At 40.9% G+C, this 12,058-nt stretch overlaps 1 long non-coding RNA gene across 1 annotated transcript in view; it reads right to left on the bottom strand.

The window, feature by feature from the left end:
• LOC125306787 overlaps positions 1–3,581 on the bottom strand; it is a 3,969-nt gene extending 388 nt beyond the window's left edge. Inside the window, exons 1-2 of the long non-coding RNA XR_007195601.1 lie at positions 3,356–3,581; positions 1–2,886 (exon numbers count right to left, since the gene is read on the bottom strand). The exon at positions 1–2,886 is cut by the window's left edge and continues 388 nt beyond it. This is a non-coding gene — a long non-coding RNA (uncharacterized LOC125306787). The remainder of the gene's footprint in view (positions 2,887–3,355) is intronic.
• Between the last annotated feature and the right edge of the window lie 8,477 nt (positions 3,582–12,058).

Raw genomic sequence — 12,058 nt, 5'->3', positions numbered from 1 at the left:
TGATTCCTCCCCATGTGCACTGGGACAGGACAACATTGTTTAAGCTGGGACAAAAGGGGCGTTAGCTAACCACATTGTCTCCACTATCTGACTGTCTAAGCAGAAGGTGGCAGCTATGGTGTCTTAGCCAGAGATGGGGTCAGTTGTTTAAGAGTCATACACATGTGCTGCCCCTCTGCATGTGCTAGCGTTAGGACCTGACACTCCATGGGTCATGTGATGTGCAAGTCTCGGTCTTGTGATGAATGAGGCGTCTTGTAAAGTTTTTTGTTGTTGTTGTGTGTGTGAAACAAAGAACATTTTCTGTTATTTTGGAAAAAGATCCATTATGTAATATGGGGGAAGGAAAGGGTTTCCAGTCCCTTTAGCCTGAGGTTTTCTGTAAATAACACTAAAATTCTACAAATAAACAATAATTTTTACAACGATATATAACAATTTCTTATGTCTCAGCGTACTCAGAGCTCGAAATGTTACACAATTAAAAAAAAGATTATGAACGGGAGCAAAATGGTGGATCTCTTTTCCTCTTGTGATACTTTCACGCTGGATCCAGTACCCATCCAAATTTGGCCTGGAATGTGCATGGCCCTACACTTCTACTTCTTGAGTATTGTGAAATTACTTTCTTTACATTTCACCTTTGAAGGTGCATTAAGAAAGATCAATTGTAACAAAGAACGACCCAATAGAAGCTTGCCAAAACTTCAGTGTTCCATCAGTCCTAAAGAAGAATTGCTTTTGGGTGTCCCTGTCACAACCCGATGTGAGTCGCTGTCCAAAGTGAGTCAACGCATGCTCAGGCATGTTTTTTTTTTGGGGTTACAAAAAAACTGACCTTTTAGATTGAATGGTGCTTATTACTTGTTAACTTTTACTAAATGTATGGGCACAAATCCTGAAATTCTTTTTTATGTAGAAATACTGCTGTCTATGATTTAGCTCTGCCATCTTGGATTACCGCTGTCTCTTGTAGCTAATGTCGTTACATGACACATTAGGCAGCGACTTGCATCGGGCAGCAACAGTTACAATTGTCTGTAAATACCTGTTGTGGTACAGTACGATACTTGTGCATTTGTTGCATCTGTTGAGATTGAGTATGTCCCTTGCTCGGTGTTGATGTTATCTACGAGCCTTTGAGTGGTGGGAGGGGTTTAATGATCTTACCCCTTTAGGGCTGCTTTAAGGTTACAAGATGAACCGGCCGTGATGATTTGCATCCCTGCAACCCAGAATGCTCACCTAGAAGAAGCACATTTGTGTTTGTTCTCAACACCACTGACCTCTTTGATGGGGTGGGGAGGAACACGTGATGTGTTGTGATTGGCGCAAATTAAACCATACACACAGTAAAGACCACTGTTTCTCATAAATGCACACATACACACACACACACACACAGAGAGAGAGAGAGAGAGAGAGAGAGACAAACAAACAAACAGACAAACAGACACTCCACATTGTCAGCATTTTTGATGAAAGGCTGCAAAATGTGCATGTGCACCATGGTTTAAACCTTGCGGTGTCTGTTGGGGGTTGCATGTGTCCCCGTGTGCGTATGCATGTGTTAGCGGCGCACGTGTTTGTTAGCACAGGCACATATTTTTCTCCTTGTGTGTCGTTGTGGTAAAGGAGGGGGGGGGGGTCTACGGCCCTTAAGCCTCTGCTCACAATTCACACCTCCTTAGCAGCACCCAGGCCTCTGACTGCAGCCTCCATACAGTGACTCCCGCTCATGGAGCCTTCAATGGGTGGAGGTCCCCGCCATGGAGCCTCACTCCCCGTGAAGGGGAGCAAGTGGTGAGCGAGTCGCAAAGCAGCCTCTAGTAGCACAGCAGCTGAGGGCGTGCACGCACCAAGTGTCAAAGTCTGCATTTGCAGTTTGGTAGACACATTTAAACATAGACACAGCGCTACAGCACCCTGGTAATGATGCTATCAAAAAGTCTCGCCAGTTCTCTTTCACATGACGACTTTAACAAACATTATGGAGTAGAGTGAGTGGATGTTTTGGATGTTGGATGTGTTTTCATTGTGAGGAAAATAAATACACACAAGGGTTTCTAGAACAGTGTCATGCGCTGTACTACAGTGACTGTAAAAAAAATATGTAAACTTATCATTCCTCCATGACTGACGAATTGGTATCCAACCAAATTAGAGTATGCTTAGACTGCTACTCAGACACTGCAACATGTGTGTGTCTGTGTCTGTGTGTGTGTGTGTGTATGTGTGTGTGTGTGTGTGTCTGTGTGTCTGTGTGTTTGTGTCAGAAAAGATTTTCCCCTCAATATTCAGCTGTGATCTTGTAGTACCTGTTTGCTCATGCAAAGGTTTTGGTATAGTACAAAATTATATACGTCAAAAAATGTATTAACCCAAAATCTTATCAATCCCTCTAACATTTAACAAATGCTGAGAACAGTTTGACTGACAAGGCAGGTTGCATTTAAAAATCATCAGTGTCCAAAGCAGCAAAGGTCAGGAAGAAAGAGCAATGAAGGAATACTTAATGTGTCGCCTGTCTGAACACGAGAGGTCATGAGTTTTGTTGACCTCGTGCTGAATCTGTGTGTGTGTGTGTGTGTGTGTGTGTGTGTGTGTGTGTGTGTGTGTGTGTGTGTGTGTGTGAGGGGTGATGGTGTCACGAGTTGCTGTTTGCGCTGATCTGGCCTGGTCCGTCTTCTCCCCACGGTTGTCATGACCACATGCTGACGAGGGCAGGAAGCCCATCGGAGAGCAACAGGAAGTCTTGCAGCAGACCGTGGGCTTGAGCCTGCTGCGGCCTCCGTTGCACCAGATGGATGGCCTCACACTCACGTCCCTCCAGGATGACATCATCACCTTTCAAAAGCCACGGCCTGGCCTGACAACCGTCCCCTCCTCACGTCCATCCACACCAGAGAGAGATAGAGAGAGAGGGAGGGAGGGAGGGAGAGAGAAGTGCAGGGGAGGGTGAGGACAGTTTTCTGTTGTTCTGTTGTGATAAAGGAAACTTGCATTGGCAAGGTCCTGTGGTAGCAACACATTCAAGGGTTTAGAAACACCACAGGGATGTGGGGTAGGGGGACCTTTGGAAAGTGTTGACCAATGTTTCACAAGAGAGACCTTTTCCAATAACAGCAGAAAAAAGTGAAGAGACAATTGAAACAGTTGCTCAGATGGTTAAGGTGTCATTCTGTAAACAGAGGTCATGCCATTGATTATGATCTCCACCATGTTTACAAAAACGGTACAGATCTCTATTACAGATGTCTATGACAGTAATATGTGTCAGCCATATGTAATATGGCTGAAGACATATTTCAAAACAGCAAGTGCGTTTTCTCGTGGTCCTCGACAGCCAACTTACCAAAGTGAGCTCTGTGCTCTCCGCCCACTGTTTGATTGGAGCTGTCCCTGTTTGTTCTGCTGCAGCTGATTTCCAACGTGTCGCTTGTGTTGCTGTCCCCCTCACATTTTGCCCACACACAGTAACAATCATCGGCAAGTGACATGTGTAAATAATAGGCTAAGATGCTCCCCTTCGGTGGTCAGGACCAGCGGTCTTCTCTAAACTGAAGCCACTGAGATTCTCGGCTCAGCGCTGGAAACTAAGTTGCCAAAGAGCCCCAAAAATGGAAGTCTTTATAAATCACTGAATTTATAGGGGAACTAAAAACTTCCTTAATTTGACCCATTCAGACTGGTGCTTCAATGATTTCTTCTTCCCCCATTTTCTCCTGGCTTTTCTTTTGTGTCCGACTCTACCTCCTTCTCCCTTTGTCGTGGGAACTCGGCCACATGTCAGGCACTTCCTCACGGAGGACCCGCGGTTTATAAGGGAATAAGAAGGACGCTGAATTTGACACAGTGCCTGTAACATGTGTGAGCTGCTTTACTGCTGTGTTTACGTTCCCTCATAGATAAATGTGTTGGAGTCATAAGCTGTTACCAAATGCTGTGATGTAACTTAGTGGTGTATAGATTGTCAGGTTGGTATTTCATTGCATAAATTGGGAACTGTTTGATGTGGGAACGTTAGAATGAGCCTGACCTGCACCGAGACACAGATGGTGCTTGATGTGGTTTTGCACAAATCCTGTTAAAAGATGACAAGGAACCTCTGGCACTAACACTGATGCACAAAGGAAGCCACATCAGCATGCACTGCTTCATAGTGTGTGTGCTCTAATGTATGTCGTTGAGTAAAACGCCTAACTGAACCTCAAAGTCCAAGGCTTGAATATAATCTCTCTGTACTGTAAACAAGTTCCAACAGCTTGACTATAAGCGAGTAAATCACACATTGATGTATACATAATATACATCAGTGACATACATTTGTACTTTGTAACAAATTGCTTGGTGTTATAATATTTTCACCTAAATGTGTGTGTGTGTGTTTCATATCATATATTAAACAGAGACTGTACTGGAGGATGTTTGTATGAAATGTCTGTAACCATTTTCTCGTGCATCAGTACTGAACACCTTTGCTGAGAGCCAGAGGTGTAAGGATCGTTTTGTCCCAGACCAACCATTACATGGTCATGTTTAAGCCCACAGCAGATCTTTCAGGTCCCAATAGACATCTTTCGGAGGTCATAGCACCTGTGTTTTTGGGAATGCGGAGACATATCCTGGGCTCGGGAGCCGTAAAGGCCACAGCGGACTTGCCACAGAGAATGCCGGCCTCCAGTTTCCTGTGGGTGTCCGTTGCTGGAGGTTTTGGTGGTCATCGTGTCTTTCACAATGACAAGCCCCAGGCCGTGTGCAGGCCAGTGGCGGGGACGTCCAGGCCTCTCACTTCTTATTCCCCATTCCTCATTTTCCGAGCTGCTTTGATGAAATCTGCCTCACAAGGGCCTATTCTTAGACTTGCCCGAATAGAGGGGGTTGGACTGACACAAGCACACACACATTCACGCCTGCGCACTCACACACACACACACACACACACACACACACACAGATCACAGAAAGAAACCCACTTATACACACGCATAGACACCCACACACACTTACAAAAGTAGAAACACACAGACACACAAAAATATAGATGCACAAAAAACAGCCCATACACACAGACATACAGGCACACACTCAGAGATACAGGACGTACAGGCACACACTCAGAGATACAGGACATACAGGCACACACTCAGAGATACAGACAGACGCCAAAACACTGCTGATTTCCATGACTAATATTGCTCACTTGTCCCCAGTAACAGTTGGTAATATTTCAAGAACTGGATTATTTTACAAACCTTCTGTAGAGAGGAACCTACAGATTGAATCATTCTGTCTGGGATATTCCCAGATAAAATGCATTCAAAAATAGCCTCTGTGGGATTTCCCCATTGCTGAGAGACAATGCATGCACAGTGGAATTTTGTGACTGTAATGATAATGATGAACTGATCAGCCATTAGCAAGATGTTATTTGAACTGGCTGGGGCACCTGCACCGTACGCCAGAGACTCAGGTTCGATTCCCGTCCTGTGGTCCTTTCCGCATCCCACCCCTGCTCTCTCTCCCATTCACTTCCTGTCACTCTCCACTGTCCATTAAAGGCATTGAAGCCAAAAAAATATATACTAAAAAAAAAGAGCAGCTTCGCCTTGGCATTGCTTGGCAACCATTCAGATAGAGAAAATATATTTCTTGGTGGAAGAATGATTATCGCTGAATAAATCGTTACATTTCTCATTGCTGTGCATTTATTTTATGACATCTTGCCAGGTATATAACCGTTTTAGAAAAGCAATAAGCCACTCGAGTTCCACTGATTTTAGAGCAGCTAATGGGGGTTTTAGCTGCGCGTCGTGCCAAACAACGCCTCTTAGCTGTTCTAAAATCAGTGGAACCTACGGCCTCTCGGGGCTTATTGCTTAATTAAGTGATGATGCAAGTCCAACGGCTTTCAGATAGACAATAAAATAAACTATTTTTTCTGCTATTCAGAGTACCCTTTAAGAAAATTGTCATCCTAGCCTACTACTCACTTGCTGCCTCAACCTAATAAAATCCTATTTTTCGCTGAAGCCTGGACGTTACCCTTGATTGTATCATCTAGGCTGCACAGCTAGTTTACTCTGTTAAAGTGAAACGATTTTGTTTTACTCTCACTTGCAATTTTAACTTTAATTTGCAACGTTTCGGTCAGAGCTAGTTTTCTGTTTTGTTTGACCGTCAACAGAAGTGACGATACCCAACATTGCTTAGAGCACCTTTAAAACTCAAAATTGGTAAACACCCTGATGTTATGGGAAATAGCCTGTTTACACACTGTTTCCTGAAATTTACTCTCAGAACTTTTTCAACATGTTTTTCCTAGAATTGGTCATAGTCTAAGGAGAAAGTTCATAAAAGGTTAAGTTCATAGAAGCCTAAGGAGGTTATAGGGTCAAGGATAAGCCTATAAGGAGAAGAGTTCATATCAGGTCATTTTCTGTAAAATAATTAAGCATAGATAGGCAAAGGCATTAAAATGTATTTTGAGCAATCACATTTTGAGTACATTGTTTACACAAATCAGAAATACTGCACTTCTCTGGAGGTGAGCATGCTCAGAAGGCCGTTCTTCTATTGGTGGGTGTGGTATTCAGAGTGAGCCACATCAAACGGCAGGTTGTGTACCGTCTGCGTACGTGTGGCTTGATGTGTTGTGGTATGTGTGTGTGTGTCTGGTCTTATCTTAAACCAGCAGTCTGGTCTTAAGTCTGGTATATCTGAAATAGCGACATCTAACCCCATACACACATGCCCACTAAACCAAACACACACACACACACGCACGCATACACACACACACACACACAAACATATACACACAAACAGACAAACACATTCTAACAAACACTAAATAACTAAACATGTCTAAATAAAACAAGCTAATTACATACAGTAGTAGTCAGAGGTATGACATAGTTCCTTAACTGCGTTCAAGGGCACAGTAAAATGGTCTTAGTTTAACTGCATTCAGTAAAATGGTCTTAATTTATATGTGTTCAGTACCATTAGACAAAACAATTGCGATGTTGAAACAAAGGATGTAGAATAAAAATGACCATTATATATAATATGAAATTAAATGAATGTCCCTTCATTATAACTTTGTTCTATGAAGAATGCATATTACTCTTTATGAGTTGGGAAGATTTCTCTGTGGACCGTTTGCGCTCTAGGTTTTAAGAGGCCTTGTGACAATAACGATAACACTTCCTATACATCTCATTTGCCAGCTTTATCTGTATCCTTTCCTTTGACATTTCTCTTTCCATATGGTTGACCATGAGACAGGTCAACGCAATCTCTTGGACTGCATCTCAGGATGCTGTTTGTCAATAATAACAGTTGGTCTCTTTACCCATAATACAGTTTAGATGCTGTTCATGAGAACCAAGAGGAGAACAGAACCGCTTCACCTGCATCTGAAACAGTGCTTGCTAAAACTTGGGTATAGGAATCTCAGACTTCTTAGTGTTAGTCAGAGATTCCTGTGCAGACAGTCTGTATTGTGACTCTTTTTGCACATGTTCAAATCCATGGATAAAAAACCTTGTAATGTTGGATTTGAAAAAGATTCTGCCTCACCTGTGTGATAAACAGCCAGGCTACATTGGGTGCAGTTAGCAGTTAACAGTTAGCTTCCACCATAATCAATGGAACTGGCTACACCAGACGCGAGAATGGTGCACACATCCCAAAAAAAAAAAAAAAGCCAATTTTCGATGACTATTTCACATTTATATTTTACATTATTTTTATGCTCTGTGAATGGAATGCTTTAGTTGCGTCCAGATGTAATTTAGGTGATTTTCTGTTTCAGCAAAGTTGTTGCAGCGAGAATTTTATAAAGCTGCTACTCCCCCATCTGTTCTGACATCCAGTCATTATTCTTAGAAAAAAGACACATTCTCCGAAGATTTTCTTCATGTGGTTCTTAAAATTAATACATTTCTTTTCTTCTAAGAAGAGTGAGTTCAATGAAGGAATGAAATAAAGTTTAAAACATTCCAAAATTTGTTTGAGAAATATTATGTTCAATTTCGCAGGTCACAGGGGCCTGATTCCCTTTATTTGTTTCATCCTATATATCCAATATTTTTTCATTTGAGTGAACAGTCAAAAAAATTGTAAACCTTTAGAAAGATAACTAAAGTGACTGGTATTTAATAGATGCCTTTATTCAAAGCCACACTGATTCACAAAGTTGGGTTCAGAAATTGAACCCAGGTTGATCACTTGTGAGGATAGTACTGCTCCACCACACCTGCAAGAGCAATAGGACTTTAATATGCTTGTGAGTGCTGATAAAGATCAAGTTGTTTTTATGGTGCTCTGTGGTTTGGAGAATATATGTTTGTTTTGTTCTCTCTCTGACTCCTGTGCTCCCTATAGTAGAGGGATCGGGCACTGGGCAGCCATCTACTTCAAAACAGTAGCAGTCCTATTGAATAAATAGGAGAGTGTGTATTTATACAATACTTGCAAAAGTTTTATGGTTATGGTTATGGTTATGGATTTAGCAGACGCCTTTGTCCAAAGCGACACATAAATACAAACAACATAATAATATTTAAAATTGAACAGGGAACAGATTAGAATGTAGGTCAAATATAATAAGGAGAATAGTTATAATACACAATAATATCAATTCAATCAATAGCCTAATAAAAAGCAATGAAAAAAGGGAAAGGCAATAATAAAACAATAATGTCCATTCAATCAATAATATAAAAACAATGACATGCTAAGACTACATTAAGGAGAATATCAATAATAAACAATATTGTCAAATAATTAACAGCCCAATTGAAATAAAACAACATTATACAAACCATAACACATATGCGCTTAAACTAAGTATACTTAAATTAAGTATAAGTTGAATAGGAATGTCTTTAGACCCCTCTTAAACGACCCAAAACTACCACAGGAACGGAGAGCACTGGGCAATTCTTTCCACCAACATGGAACCACTGAAGAAAAGAGTCTGGAATTAGACCCAGTTTTCATGACTGGTCGACACAACAGACGCTCACCAGAAGACCGCAGTGGGCGGTTGGGGATGTAAGGCTTGATTATTAAATTAAAATAACTAGGAACAGATCCAGTTAGTGTTCTATAGGCCAAAGTGAGAGATTTAAATTTAATTCTGGCTACTATAGGGAGCCAATGGAGAGTAACTAGGAGAGGAGTTACATGTGTCCTCTTTGGGTGATTGAAGACCAGGCGTGCTCCAGCATTCTGAATCAGCTGTAATGATCTTGTTACACAAGCGGGTAATCCAGCTAATAGTGAATTACAATAGTCCAGCTTAGAGATGACCATGGCCTGAACAAGAAGTTGTGTGGAATCTTGTGTCAGATAAGGTCTGATCTTCCTAATGTTGTAAAGCATAAACCGACATGATTTTGCAATAGAAGCTATATGCTCAGAGAAGTTAAGTCGGTCATCAATTACAACGCCCATGTTTCGTGCCGATCTAGTTGGGGTCAGTGAAGTTGAGTCAAGCTGGATGTTAATCTGTTTTAAGCACTTAAGTTTTCTCACAAAAAAGTTTTTTTTAGATATTTATTTTCTGTCCTTAGTAACATTTGTGTGTCAGTAGGAAATATCAAAATAATTCAGTGTTTCAGTGAGACATTGAACAACGCATTAAAAAACTAAAGACCATCTGTCAGAACTAACAGAGAGAATCAGGCAGTGTGTATCCACCAAATAACTTTGGCAAGGTCTGCAAAATACTTGAAACAACATACCTGCAGGTACGTTAAAAACTGTACAATTGTCTCTATAGACAAACTGACTGAACCAAAGGCGGTTGCACCAAATATTTTTTCTTTTATTTTTAGCATATTTTACTTTGTGTGTTGTTGCTTGATAAGTATTACATACTGATATTACACATATTGCTGTTTTCACAATGTTTGCACATTAGTCTGTGTGTTCATTCACACGCTTTAGCTTGCTCTCTCTCTCTCTCTCTCTCTCACACACACACACACACACATGCAAGCATCCATCCACACACACACACACACACACACACACACACACACACACACACACACACACATACACTCTGTGCACTCTGTTAGCTTCTTGAGGCCCTTGTCCCCGTGGCTGGAGATTCTTCCTCTTTCTAAATGTATTGCTCAAGCAACTGGATGAGTCAGTCCTCTAAGATTGTACTCATGCTGCACTGGTCACTTTAACCCAACCTCATCAAATACAGCTGCAATGCACACAGCTACTCACATGAACTTAAGACTCATATTTTAGTCATAGCTGCACAGTTAAGGTTACTACAATTCTTTATCTTACTTTTGCTCAAACTGCATGGGGGGATACATTGTAAAAATGCAAAGTAATGGAAAATGTTACCCTTTGTCAGAAATCAAAAAGACACCAGCAAATCTGGAGTGAAAAAGAAAGCAAAAACAGCATACTACAAAATACTGGGAAGTTCTGGGGAAATTGTTACAGGCTTAAGCAATGAGTGTGTTGGTCTGTATGTAACATATGTCTACCTGGAGCAACACTGGTCCTTTCTCAAATACAATGATTGTGCTGAGTGAAAAGCAAGTCCTCCCTTTTTGCTCTGTGACCACAAAGTGACGGCTAAATGATCTTTAGCTGGCTAAATGATCTTTAGCTGGCTAAATGATCTTTAACCGGCTAAATGACGGCTAAATGATCTTTTCTAAACAAAGCTCCATAGGGATGGCAGCCATCACTCACCTCACCTCTGCCTTCTTAAAGATTTGAACCCCCCCTTACCTGTCTTACTGTAATATGTCATGCTGTCTTACTGTAATGTCATGCTCTCTTGCATTGCAAAGCATCCCACCTGCTCCCTGCGCGTCTTATTTTAACACGTAGTTAAACTCAAACTATAGCGGGTGTCAGAAGACATTACTTATATGATCTGGGCTATAGGCGCCCCAGGATCATGGCCAGCTACCAAGTCTATAGTCAGCACTCTAAATCAAGCATTCTGAGTGAAATAGTGACTCAAATATGTACAGTTTAGTTTTGTGAGGCAAAAACCCAGCCTCTACAGGCTAGGCCTAAGGTAATATATCAGTGAAAATGAAAATATAAGCTAGTTTCATTGCCAACAAATTCAGCCAAATGAGGTACTGTTCAAACTAGTCAAGGAATTAGCACAAATGTATCTGGTCCCGTTTACTGTTCGTGGAATCCCATGGTGTCTGCCCCATCTAGTGGAATCCTGTGGTGTCTGCTCCCTCTAGTGGTAAAAAAATATGCTAATGTGCTGCATGCAGAGAAAGCCTCCCAATTAGTCTAATTCAGTGGTTCTCAAACTGTGGTACGGGTACCACTGGTGGTACGCAGACTTTCTCTGGTACTCTGGGAGTCTCCAAGGTGTTTTTTCATAAAGACTAAATAGTCACTTCAATTTATATATATAATATATAATAAAAGTCCTTAACTGACGCGATCACTGAAGTTAAATTTAAACTAGTTTTTGTCTTTCTTGAAAAAAGAAACAACGCAAAACAAATGGCGGTCATAGTGGTGGTACTTGGAGAGCCAATTGTTTTCTGAGATGGTACACATTGTGAAAAGTTTGAGAACCACTCATCTAATTTATCTCATGAAAGGTTTAGTCCTTAATTTAAACCCAAAACATTTCAAATTCATTGCAATTGGATGTAAAGGCCTTGAAGGACTCACTGTCTCCCTGATTTGATTTTAGAGAATGTAAAATTAGACAACTGGACTGTCAAAATGCCTCACAATAACAAATTCTATTTATGTTTTCAATTACAGTCTTTTTATGTTTTTTTTTCTCTGGGACACACACAATCAGATAGATAGATAGATAGATACTTTATTGATCCCCAAGAGGAAATTCAGGGGGTCTCAGTAGCATACAGACATCACACACAACATGCACTTACAGCAGAAATGGTAAATATAAATATAAATATAAGTATAAACATATAACCAAACTTCACTGTACAATAGAGACAGTAGGAGAAAAGAAAAACTAACAAAACTAAATACTAAATATACTATATAAATTAAATGTAAA

This window comes from Alosa alosa, chromosome 14 (assembly GCF_017589495.1).
Source record: "Alosa alosa isolate M-15738 ecotype Scorff River chromosome 14, AALO_Geno_1.1, whole genome shotgun sequence".
Lineage (NCBI taxonomy): Eukaryota > Metazoa > Chordata > Actinopteri > Clupeiformes > Clupeidae > Alosa > Alosa alosa.
This window is presented reverse-complemented; position numbering and strand designations above follow the sequence as displayed.